This window comes from Nothobranchius furzeri, chromosome 1 (genome assembly GCF_043380555.1).
Source record: "Nothobranchius furzeri strain GRZ-AD chromosome 1, NfurGRZ-RIMD1, whole genome shotgun sequence".
Classification (NCBI taxonomy): domain Eukaryota; kingdom Metazoa; phylum Chordata; class Actinopteri; order Cyprinodontiformes; family Nothobranchiidae; genus Nothobranchius; species Nothobranchius furzeri.
The window spans coordinates 107,414,187-107,427,071 of record NC_091741.1 but is presented as its reverse complement, the minus strand read 5'-3'; the positions used below and the strand labels follow the sequence as shown (position 1 = coordinate 107,427,071).

The 12,885-nt window shown below is 41.5% G+C and overlaps 1 protein-coding gene across 1 annotated transcript in view; it reads right to left on the bottom strand.

The window, feature by feature from the left end:
* dnd1 (DND microRNA-mediated repression inhibitor 1) overlaps positions 1–12,885 on the bottom strand; it is a 66,730-nt gene that overhangs the window by 36,951 nt on the left and 16,894 nt on the right. The window lies entirely within an intron of this gene.

Genomic DNA, 12,885 nt, shown 5'->3' with positions numbered 1-12,885 from the left:
TAGAGTACATTACATTCACAGAGAGAACCTGGTTTATTTTGTGTCATATGTATTTAATATATCAATATATATCAGTATTAGCAAAGCTTACCATCATGAACCATGACAGACATAACTGAAGAGCAGATGAAGATATCATGCCAGGCACTGATGAGAAAATATTACAAGGATCTCACAGCTGAATTTGGGAATGAGATGCTACACCTGAGAACAATATATGGTGCCACATTCCCACACATTCGGTCTCCTCTTGAGCTGCTTAATGCTATACAGGATGCAATTACAGAGCATTTTTGGAGAAGTTTGTATTGGACTGAGGATATTTTGCACACTACCTGTGACTGTTGCTGGGGGTGAACGGGCTTTTAGCAAACTGAAACTGGTGAAAAATTATTTGAGATCAACAATGTCCCAGGATAGACTGAACAGCCTAGCTCTTCTTTCTATTGAAAGCCAATTAGCCAAAGGATTGGACTTTAAAGATCTCATAAGTGATTTTGCTAACATGAAGACCCGTCAGTGGGCATTTACTGGAAAATAAATTCCAGGATTTTTGTTTGAACACATTGTTGGCAAAGAAAAATAATTATATGTGAAGTCTGGGCATTTCACTTTTATTATGCTGGCATTTGTATTTGCTCAATATAGAGGTTAAACTAAGATCATATTTATTATCTTGTCTTATAGCATGACAAAAAATGTGTAAGAGAGATATTGAGTAATTGAGCATGGGGGCCCACCTGGAAGACTTGTACCTAGGGCCCAGAATTTGGTGCTACGCCCCTGCTCTCCACCACTGTCCCTCTGAGAGGCTGCTGGGGGGTGGGGGGTGGGGATTCTTCCTTAGGTGCATGATTAATTATTTAGTTTTGTCTGTGTTGAGGATAATGCCACTTTCCTCACCATAGACCAGAACGTTTTCTACTAGGGTCTAGGGCTGGGCGATATGATGATTTTAGATCGTTTTACGATCTACACATCTGACAGTCTGTCATTTTTGAGAGACCTTTTTATCACGATTCACAGCTCTGCTGTTGAATTTCTGCCTTTGAATGAAAAGGGAACTTACCCCAGGCGAATGACACGCCTTTGTTTGACCCTTAACCAATCAGAGTGAGTCATAGTAATAAATTAGTGCCCCGCTTGTTTTCACCTGTGTGTGAACAAACATGGCTTCGGCCGCGGCTGAGAGCGACAACGAGGTTTTCGTTCCGAAGAGGAACGCCTTTTCTATAGTACTGACCAAGCACTGATTCACGTCATTTCAAACGGTGCCTCGTTTCGGTACCCGTCCTTCATAACGAGAACTTGCAAAGAAAGCTGCGCATACGCAAGAGCGTTATGTCGTCAGTCCCTGCGAGCCAGTTGTAAACAGAGCAGCATGGTAGAAAGAACGCACGCTAACGCTTGGGTCCACTTCACTAAATGTGATGGGTAACTGGGTGATGAAACTAGCGACAGACAACGATATAAGTGTGAGACATCCTCATCTTAATCTGCTCCGGTAGGTAAATAAAATGTTTAAGATAACGTTACCTTGATATGTTAGCTTCCTATGCCACCGTTGTTATCAGCTAATGGTGCGTTCGCTTTCTCCTTGGAAATTCTAACTTCCCAGTAGGAAAAATCAAATGAACAAAGACGGCCAAAGGAATGAAGATACACAGTAAATTTAGTTCACAGTAAAGATGTTTGCTTCAGTTTAATTATCAGCTTATAAAACTACAAGGACCATGTTAAAATACAAACAGTTGAATGTTATTTATCGTGATATTTATCAAATATTGTTATATATTGAGAAAATATATATATATTTAATTATAAAAGAGAATTAAAATATGAAACACTCAAAAGTATCGAAAATTGGTACCGTTAAGTGCCGGTATCAATTCGTAGGTACCGGGAATTAGTACTGGATCGATTCAAATGTCAAAGGTACCCATCCATATCCATTATATGGAACTGGTTTGGTTTTTCACCAATGACAAAGAGCAGCGAAACGTCATTTGCAAAGTTTGCAAGGAGAGCGTCAAGGCAAGTGATGGCAACACCACGAACTTGTTTAATCACTTGAAAAGAAGGCATCCCAAACAATACAATGAGAGCCAGCTGGCAGCTAAAGCTAAAAAGCCTGCGGCTGCAGCGGCAGCGGCTAGTGCTTCTTCCAGGCAGCAAACGCTAACAGAAACACTCACAAAACCCTCCTTACGACAGAGACAGCAGACGATGGAACAGTGTGACCAATGCAGTGACGTACCACTTGGTTAAAGATTTGTGTCCCGTGCGAACAGTAGGAGCGGGATTCAAGAAAATGATAAAAACATTGGATCCGGGCTACGAGTTTTCCAGCCGCAAGTATTTTTCGAACACCGCCATTCCAAGCATGTACGCTGAATGCAAAGTGAGAGTTGCAGAAAATATTCAGAATGCGCAGTTTTTTGCTACCACAAGCGATCTCTGGTTCAGCCGCACATCAAAGCCTTATTTGAGCTTAACTATCCACTACATGAGCAACTGGGAGCTACATAGTATTTTGAACAAGTTAATGTTTGCACAATACGTTTGCAATTGACATGTTTGCACCTGAAATATGTTTACGATTTTAATTTATGTTAAGTTACTTGAAAAACGAGAAAAACTGATTTTTGTAATTGTTTCTCTCAGGGCTTTTATCATCTCTGGTGTGAGTTTAAAATATAAGTGTGTTAGCACTGTGTTGATTATCCCTAATATGAATAAATGTTTGTTTATTCAATGTTTCTCTTCTTTAATACGCAATTGAAGTTATGCTATTCATGGATAAAAAATCGTGATAAAATCGAAATCGTGATAAAATATTGGAAAAATCGTGATATTCTATTTTTGCCATATCGCCCAGCCCTACTAGGGTCCTATACCCAGCCTGCTCAGCTGTTTAGCTGGAAGATAGGAAAGGAGACCTGTAGCAGGAGACTTGGTGCCTTCCAGTTGTCCTCGGAACTCGTTTTTCCTAGATAAGTTAGCCGGAAATGATGCATTGAACTCAGAATTCCCAGCTGCAAGCTCATAGGTTTCAGAGGAACCCGAGATACCAAATTTAAAGATGGCTGCGCCTAGTGCTACCAGGAAGTATCATCTTTATTTTTTACTCATTTATATGGTCAGTTTTCTTTTTGTTATTCAACAGCAAAGTTGTTTATTGTTGTTCTCAATAATTACATTGTTGAAGCATTTAACACTGACACCAAAATTGACCGGTGTTTATGGTTTTTACTTTTCTTGGCGTTTATATTTTTACATTTGATTTGTAATGTTTTTCCTGTTGTATGTGGCAACTGTGTCATAGGGTTAGGGTTATGTATTTAGATGTGGAAAATACTTGATTGAATAATTCTTTTGGTTTAGTGCTCAACAACACCGGTGGCATCCATTTCTTCTGAGTTGGAAGCTGGAATGTAAAACAAACCCATTACGTCATTTCCTGCTCATAAATTTTGAGTTCCAAGGACAATTTGAATGCACGATCCGACACCAAAGGTCAAGGTTAACTTTATTTATATAGCACCTTTACTGTTGCTCACGCAACCTAAGTATGGCATTAAAAACAAAGTATATGATAAAACCCATAAATAAAAGGATGAGAGTGAACAATAGGAGACCAGGTAAAAATAAAACAAGATACAAACAATAAAAACCACAACAAACCAGATAAAAGTGAATAGATACAAAACTCAACTATTGCTTTTTACACTTACTGTTGCTGGCTTTTGTTTTCTGTTCGACTAATATCACTTGATCAGGCCTTTTATACATACCACACTATCAAATAGGTAAAAGTATGTATGATTTGTACTGATATATCAGATTGATATTGGTACTGTCAATACTGTGAAGGCTGAAATATCGGTATCGTATCGGAAGTGAAAAAGTAGTATCGAGACATCCCTAGTTATAAATGCATACCTCACTAATCAGAGTAACTTGGACCATTGCAGCTCAGCCTTTTCAAAGAACATGGTTTGGAATTTTCCCTCTCCCTTTTCCCCAATTTCTAGTCCCTGCTCTGCTGAGGTTTGTGACAAGGCTGAGTCAGGTCTTTGCCGCGACTGTGACCGCTGATTGGCTGTGGGGATGGGAGGGGGATCACTGGTATCTTCAAAGTTTTCTGCCTGGTGCTTCACTACCTGCAGCCATTTTCTGGTTTTGAGTCTGACAAAAACCTCATGTTATTTTGCGTAAGCGAGAATTTAGTTCTTAGAACTACTCTTCCTTGGGGAACCTTTTCAGATAGCGTTCGCACAGCTCTCAGCAACCTTTTAGAGGTGAGCCTAACGAAACTGCCTGGGACAGTGTGACGTGTTTATTAAATGCCGAAATAACAACGCCACAAAGCTAAGCTTAAAGCTGCTTTCCGGAGTTTCTCCTTTCAGAAATGATGTATGATTTGTCAGAAATCCGTAAAAGTGATCATCTCATCATGTACTGTGATATAATGTAAGCAATAAATCTTTTTCTTCTGCTAAGCACGTACCCCACCCCGCAGAGCTCCGTGCAATAGGAAACTGAGCGCCGAACAGAACTAACCAATAGCGTGCTTACTTGCTTCATATTTAAGGAAGTACCTCAGCTGATGCAGAGTTGATGAACTTTTCATGGACAACTAAGTCTCTAAAATATAAATATATGAGAATACAACATGACATGAGAATAATACTCATAAAACAACATGTTTTAGCTCTGTTTGTCGGCTACAGAAGCACATTTATAAACAGAAACATGAAGTCGCAATTTTAAAAAACAGAGCGACAGATTTTTTGTGTGTGATGTGTTTATCAGCCACTAGATGGTGCCATCAGATAAGAGAAATACTCCGGAAAGAAGCTTTAAAGGGAGAAAAGGTAGCTGTGCTCATTACCTGCTTCACAAGAATACTATTGATGAGTGATCTAATTACAGGTATCACGTCGAGGCTGCTAGAGCACGCAGAGAGAGTAGGGAGATGAAGAATTCAGCGGCGAGCGATGCTCCATTATGGAAGAAGAAAGGAAAACAGTGCTGCAGATAAATAAGACGATGTGTAAATGTTACCTTTTAAACACACGCTGATTGTATGCATTTGTGTGATTATACATTTAGATAATATTCCCATTACCTGATGCTAAGCTGTGTGAATATTGAAGCCACTAGGAAATCTGCAGCAAGCTTCTAAGGTAACAGAGCATCACTGAAGGTGTTATCTGTGACTGATGGTTTAGAAGAAGTATACGACTTAAAAAAATTTACAGCTCTAGGGAAAAAACTGTTTCCCAAATGGGTGGTTCGTACTAGGGATGAGCGAGTACACCACTATCTATATCTGTGTCTGTATCTGTTCAACCATCTAAATTAGCTGCATCTGTACTCTGAGTGGGTGGGGCCTAACCCAGAAGTGGGTGTGGTTAACATCAATACATTATTTTAAGTCTGAAATTGATATGGAATGATCAGAAGTTGCTATGTGTATTGTTTATTTGAAAACTATTTACAGAGCAGCCTTAGAATAGAGATTGAATATTTTTGATCACAATAGTAAAGGAACTATTACAGAACAAGTTTATCAATAAAATCAGAACATTAATATTTAAGTGCATGAATTAATATAGATGGATACGATAGATAAGATAAGAGAGATGATAGATAGATGACGGACGGACGGACGGACGGACAGACAGACAGACAGACAGACAGATAGATAGATAGCAGTGGCGGCTGGTGAAAAATATTTTTGGTGGGGCTGTGCTATTTTCTATTTTTAAACAAACTTGTGCTTTCTGAGCTTTGTGCACAACTCCACTATTTCCTGAATTAAGCACAGCTCTTTTATTTCCTGTCTTACATAATTGGACAAACTGATTAATCCAGGTGTGTCTGACTATTGGCACACTGCCCTGCAGACCAAGGTTGAAAAATACTGCATTAAATTGCACATAAAATAACATGACCATAAATGGTAAATGGGCAATGCAAGAGGCAAGTAACAAAAACATTTTTGTTTAATTTCAACATTTGAGTGAACACGAAAAATTATGAGCAGGTCACTGTTACAGAAATGGTAGTAAACACTACTTAGACAAAATGCCAGAAATTTACAGTTAAATATTTCTGGAGTGTTGTGCCAAGGTCAACTTTATACAAAGATCAAGTGGATGCATTTGTGTGTGTGTGATACCTCATTTGTACAGAAATTTTGCCCTTCTGTCCTTCTGAGTGGCAAAGCTCTCGATTAGCTTTTTATTGAAGTCAGGAATGTTTGTGACAAGCTTTTTTTCCATGGAGAGAATGGCAAGAGCATTCAGCCCATCCTGTGTCATGGTGTTCCTCAGGGAAGTCTTAATCCTCTTTAAAGTAGAAAAGCACCTTTCTGATTCAGCTGTGGTCATGGGTGTGGTGACAAGAATCTTCAAAAGAGTGACAGTCTCTGTGAACGTGCTTTGAATATTGTTCTCCATGAAAAACTGGAAGAGAGTCAGTGCACCAATGCAAGCCCTGAACTCATGGTTCTCATAGATGAGGAATAGCTCTGTTCTGAGCTTAGCATTGTTCAGCATGGGGTAGGCCTCTACAGCGGTCGCCAGTGGTGCATCTGGGAACTGCGCTGTGTGTTTCACAAACAAGTCACTTTGTAGCAGAGTGGCAGTAACGAGGTGCTTGGTAAAAGAGAATCGCTCTTTTGTATGGCTCAGGATGGTGTCACAAACCTGTCATATGATAAATAAAAAACAACAGATAAGTACATAGGAAACACTTTCATAGGAAATAATGTCATCAGTATCCTCTTACAAATGTCATATTTCCCAGTTTTTGGGGAAATAAAACATTTCAGATTCTCAATGAGATGTTTTTACTTCAAATGTAAAAACATCTAATTGAGAATCAGAAATGTTTTATTGTCCCAAAAGCTGGGAAATGTGTTTGCTGCAGCAGAAGTGTAACAAGTAAAATGGAATCAGATTGATGTATGTACAAATTTACATGAAATACACATTTACATGGTTAAATATGTATGATAAGTGTGTGTGTTGTAGGGCTGTCGCGGTAACCGCAAAAATGAAATATCGCAATATGAAGAAGCCCACCGCGCTGCATCATGGGCCACCGCGATTACTGAACTTGGTTCAACTCAATGATGCATGTTGAGAAGGATGGCTGCACTGGTATCAAAACGAAACGTTACTTCGCTCCTTTGGGAGCACTTTGGTTTTCAGTACGTCAGCTGCTGCACAGCCAGAGTCCTTGGCCGAGACAGAGCTGCCACCAGCGGCAAAAATAAATAAATAAATAAATGCTCGGAGACCTGCTGAAGTCCCGGACAAGCACTGCTTCTGCAACCGCCCCGAAGAGAGTTTGAGCCGAGCTGGAGCTCACTCGCTACCTGCAGGAGGAATGCATCCACCCTAAAGAAACCCCCCTGACATGGTGGAGCAACAACCGGGAGAGATTCCCTTTGCTCGCCAGTCGTACGCAGGTACGTGTGCGTAAGTGCAACGAGCGCACCATCTGAGAGGGTTTTCAGTGTTGCTGGAAATGTTGCCACCCCTCTCAGATCCTCTCTCAAACCGTATATGGTTAACATGCTGGTTTTCCTTGTAGGTAACAAGGACGTGACCGAGCTATAAATCACCGTCATTCGTGTGTGTGAAAGTGAAATGATAGTGCGCCCGGTACATGTAATTTTTTATGCTTGATTTTAAACAACTAAACAAAATGGGGACTTGTTTCTTATTTGTTAGATGCTGCAGCCAAATTTGCATTTAAAAGTTTAACCTCCTGAATTTTGTTGTTTTTAAGTTCAGTCGGACTCTGACTGTCAGAGAAACAAACGTTACTGCGGTTGTTACTGCCCTTTGATCTGCATTCAGTAAAGTGTTATTAAAGAAGGCACGGCAATTTTTAACCTTTTTTAAATGTGTAAACATTATGTTTAGATAGTACTGCAATAAAAAAGGGCTGCAATAATATCGCACACCGCAATATTAAGCCACCCTGAATCACCGCTTGGGAATTCCTCAACCGCGACAGCCCTAGTGTGTTGAAATGAGTTTTTACAGTTATTGCACATTAAACAATGTACATGTTATTAAACAAATGTCCCTGTTTGTGGGACAACCAAGGATTTCTGATTCTGATTGTCTTGCTCACAGAAATGTAATGTACAGCTTACCTCTGCACCCAGCTGCTGTTGTTCTCCCTGTCCAAACGTCCTCCGTTTCTTCCGTTTCCCTCGTCGAGCTGCATGGCAACATTAGCTCTGCCTAGCATGGCTAGCTTCACCGTGTTGTCCTTGGCTGTGTCTCAATTCAGGGTCTGCATCCTACGTCGGACGGATTCGTCGGCCGGTTACGTCACAGCGCCGCGACTAGGCCTGTCCCAATTAGAAGACTCCTTCAAATGCGGTCGACGAATCCGGCCTTCTTTTCGCCTGAATGAAGGACGGGTCCGGCGTATCCTTCAATGGGTAGCATTTCCCAAGATGCCTTGCGGGCCGGCTAGCAGAAAAACTTAAAAACAATGGCGGACAGTGAAGCAGGAGCTGTCGGAGAGGATTGCGCATATAAATGTCAGTATAAACTTGAAAACTGTTAGGTTAAGGGCTTTTTGTGATACATGAACGTTATTTTAGTTAGAAATGTTACATTGAAAGTGCTTGTATTGAGGTCTCGGCTCGTATGTTCGGCCGCTCTGTGTTGTACTTCTCCCGCTACGTTTTCCCCCTGATTTTAATAGGAGTTTGTATTTTAGGGACAAAAGAGTAAACCAGGGAATTTATTAAGCTTAGGGCGGAGATGGACCACATGATCACTGGAGCAAGGTATTCGGCGGCTGTGGCATGGAGGTACAATAACATCTCATATTTTAAAAACTTGAGTTTATTTTTTTCTGCGAAACCATGAAAGGAATAACCCGTTGTCCTCTTTTCTCTTCCTGTTTTTTTTTCTTACATGTTTGTTAAGACTATTCTGGAGAAAATGGGCATCCAGGGGAAGGTGCCAGCGATGACCAGCTTCTGGAGCTGATCAGGGAGGACATGAGGCTGCAGAGGGAGGCAGAGCAGTAGACCGGGTTGGGCCTGTTCAGGTTTACGCAGATAAACTTTACATAGAATTGACTTACAGATATAAAATTAATTAATTATATAATGTTTGCATTAATTTTATATTATAAGCAGTACAGAGTTGCTATCTATAGTACGTTATTTTGGTGAGCTTGTTTGATATGTGTAGTTTATAATTTATCACTGAGTCAATAGAGCTCCGGACCCCACGTGACTCTCAGTTAGTGGACGCCATTTTGGCATGCAAAAAAGGTAAACAAACACGGATGTAACCATGAACATGAACGGGATCCGCTTGGATTTTACTTCATCTGAGTTTACTTCACACTTTAAAACAGAAGAAATCGTTTTATATAGTCAGAAATTAAATAGACTAAACATCTCCGACCCTTACCGTGCCCCTGGGATACTTTTTTAAAACGCCAGAAGCTGTCGGAGCAGACTTCTTACCGGCACAGCACCGGACCTGTCCGGGGAACCCCTTGGGATTCCCCCGGCCGGAGGAGCTGGGGAGAAGGTCTGGGACGCTTGACTCTACTGCCCGCTCCGACACCAGAAGCTGTCAGAGCGGACTTCTTACCGGCACAACACCGGACCTGACCGGGGAACCCCTTGGAATTTACCCGGAGGAGCTGGCTCCGGCGGCTGGGGAGAGGGAAGTCACGCTACTGCCCCCGCAACCCGACTCCGGATACGCGGATGAAAATGGATGGATGGACGGAAAAATAACAGATTTACACGTAAGAAGTCTCGGTGAGACAGATAACAGCAATCCAAAGTGCTTTTTATGTGTGATCTGACAATTGATCAACCATTGCTTAAAAATTAAATACAGCTTAGCCGGTTAATTGCTGTGATCATAAAACACGGAAACGGCAGCACGCAGAACTCATGAGGCAACGTTTTACGTGATGTTTACTTGCTGCTATGAGTAATAAGACAGAAAAAGCCACGCCAAAATAAGTTTAGGAAGCCCACTAAGAATCGTAATAAAAGCATTTAAAATAAATACCACACACAGTTGAGGAAACGTTGGTTTAAGTACCTGATATGAAGTGGTCGCTGCATAAGCGAAAACCTTTACTCTCGGGATCCCACAGCTTCATTTTCGCCCGGTCACTAGTGCGTTTTATTAAAATGATCCAACGTTTGCGGCGCTCCGGATCTTGGAGAATCCTGTAGATGGCTCATTCCTTATGTCGTCCGCGTCTGTTCTGCATCCTGGGGCACAACAGGAATCTACCATATTTCCCGTTTGATTGAGTTTTCTGACAATAACAAATAGTCCAGCTGCCGGCTTCTGCATGCCAATATGGCGCCGTTTCGATTTGAACTGTTGCATGCCGGGAGAAGTGACGTTAACTCCCGGAGCTCTATAGGCTTGTTTAGGACACAAACAGAAGATGTTTCTGTCTGTGGTGGAAGGTGTGAAATCTGTGGTGGACAGCAGAGGAGAGGCTGAGAGCTTTGATGTGGTAATGGTGGAGGAGCCGAGTTGCCAGGAGATCTGATTGTTCAGAGTGTCAGCAGCCTGGGCTGATATCCGAGGTGTCAGACACTTATCAGCATTTTCTAAGTACTTCATTGTCCCTCAGTGGACATTTTGGTGCTTTGAAAAACTCTAAATGTTCTATGAATAATGCAAATGAGGTGAATTAGCGTTAGTAAAATAAAAGTGAAATTCACTGAAGCAGCAAGAATGCAAACAAATAAGTGAATTTGTGGGGAACAGCGTCTGCAACAGCATGGGGTGGGAGACATTTTCCAACAGTGATTTTATCTATCGTTAATCTCTGTTAGAGCCCTATACTGAAGCCCAGCCCTGGAGTCAGCCCGGCCCGAGGGCCGGTCTTCGGGCCAACGACTGTAATTACCTCGGACACGGGCCGGGCGCCTTTATTTTTAATCGAATTCATAAAAAAAAAACTGAAACACTTAAACGCAGCAGCACCTGCCTGCTTCTCACGCACCAGCACCCGTTAGCTCAGTTAAGGTCTGTGTGGTTTATAAATGGGCCTATATGAACAAATTCTCAAACTGCTGATTGAAACATGTGCCCCTATTCTAATATGCCATTTTATGTCCACTTTGATGTCAGAAACCATTCGTTTATTCTCATGAAAACAGCAGCATTCTATTTTTCTGTGGATAAATTCGCTCTGCAGTTAAAAAAAATACAGCATTCATTGCTGGGTTTTTTTCTAACTAGAGAGCGCATTTTCAGAGCGGCAGATAAAATTTACAAACGCTATATTAATTGGGGGTGTTTATTTAATCTGCCGCTCTGAAAATGCGCTCTGCAGTTAGAAAAAAAGCAGCATTCTAATTTTCTAATTTTCAGAGCAGATTAAATTTACAAATGCATCCATTTAATATAGTGTTCGTAAATTTCATCTGCCGCTCGAAAAATACGCTCTGTTAGAAAAAACAGCTGCATTGTTGCTGTTTTTCTTTCTTTCTTTCTTTCTTTCTTTCTTTCTTTCTTTTTTTTTAACTGCAGAACGCTTCCCACAGATAATTAGAATGCTGAGCATTCTATCACGCTAAAACATTATGAAAGGTTAGAAAAAAGTCGGGCTCAGGTCGGGCCAGAGAATCCTGAAAACCTTTTCGGACCAGGTCGGGCTGGGGCTCCACCCTCTCGGGCCGGGCCAGACACGGGCTCAGATTTTAGGCCCGTGCCCTGGTCACGTGATGCAAGTCAGTTCCATTTAACTGTTTTCTTTGACCAAGGAAGGACAGTGTCCTCTAAGCCTTGACATTGAGAAACACCCCTGGGATTATACCCAAGCACAGTGGCCTTAATGCAAGACTACAGTGTTAGCAGTGGCGTTCTTGTTTCTGCTAACTTAGCAAAGCAGCTCATATAAACTTTAGCTAGACTACATAGTTGTACAAATATCTTATAATAAGGCCTTAATAATGGTATAAATAGCATGACTAAGTTAGTGTGTCACCTTGTTTAAATAAAAAGACGAGGAAATGACTAAAATAAGTTGAAATGTACTTACCCCAGCTCGTTCTGCCATCGCGAACTGCAGACGGCAGCGGACTGAAAACCGAGGGAAAAACGCAACTCTCACTCTGATTGGTTGAGCCTGTTGTCCTGGAAACCAGAGCCGACCAATGACAACCCTCCCTCTGTGGCTCCTCCTTCTGCCCCCACCCTCGCCCTCATCCCCTGCTCCACTCGCCTCTGCAGATACACCAAGCCCCCACAATGCCGCTCTAAAAATGGTTCCATCCCGGAAGTAAGAAAAATTGCAGTTCCACCCTCATCCGCTGGGGGCTGGTACCAGAAGCGAGCATATCCTCATTGACTCCCATGTTAAAAATGCCATTTTCACAGCAGAAATAAACATGTTTACAGCCTGGTTCCAAAAATTGTTTTTTGTCTAAATTATCTAGTTTATACTCATGACAACTCTGAAGGGGGTGAATTTTTTCTCACTCTTCTGTTTAAGTGTATTGAAAGCCTAAAATTCTGTATAATTAATGAGCATCCGACACACGTGACCGCCGCCTCAGACCCACGTGACCACATAGCTAGCTCCGTGGAAAGGCCTCAGTACAGCCTCGGTCTCTCCTGGAAACTGAGGGGATTTTGAGTCTCTGTGCTTGTGAATTCTGTTTTGGATATTATTGGTGCAATTGTTGGACAAAATGACTTGCTGTGGTATTAATTGCACTAATAGAGCGTCCAAGGAGTCTCCACTTCATTTTTTTCGGTAAGTTAAAGTCTATATTTGTATTTTATGTCACTGCCACCTAGCTGAGTTTACCGAAGTAGCTAGCTAACTATCAGTTTAGCACGT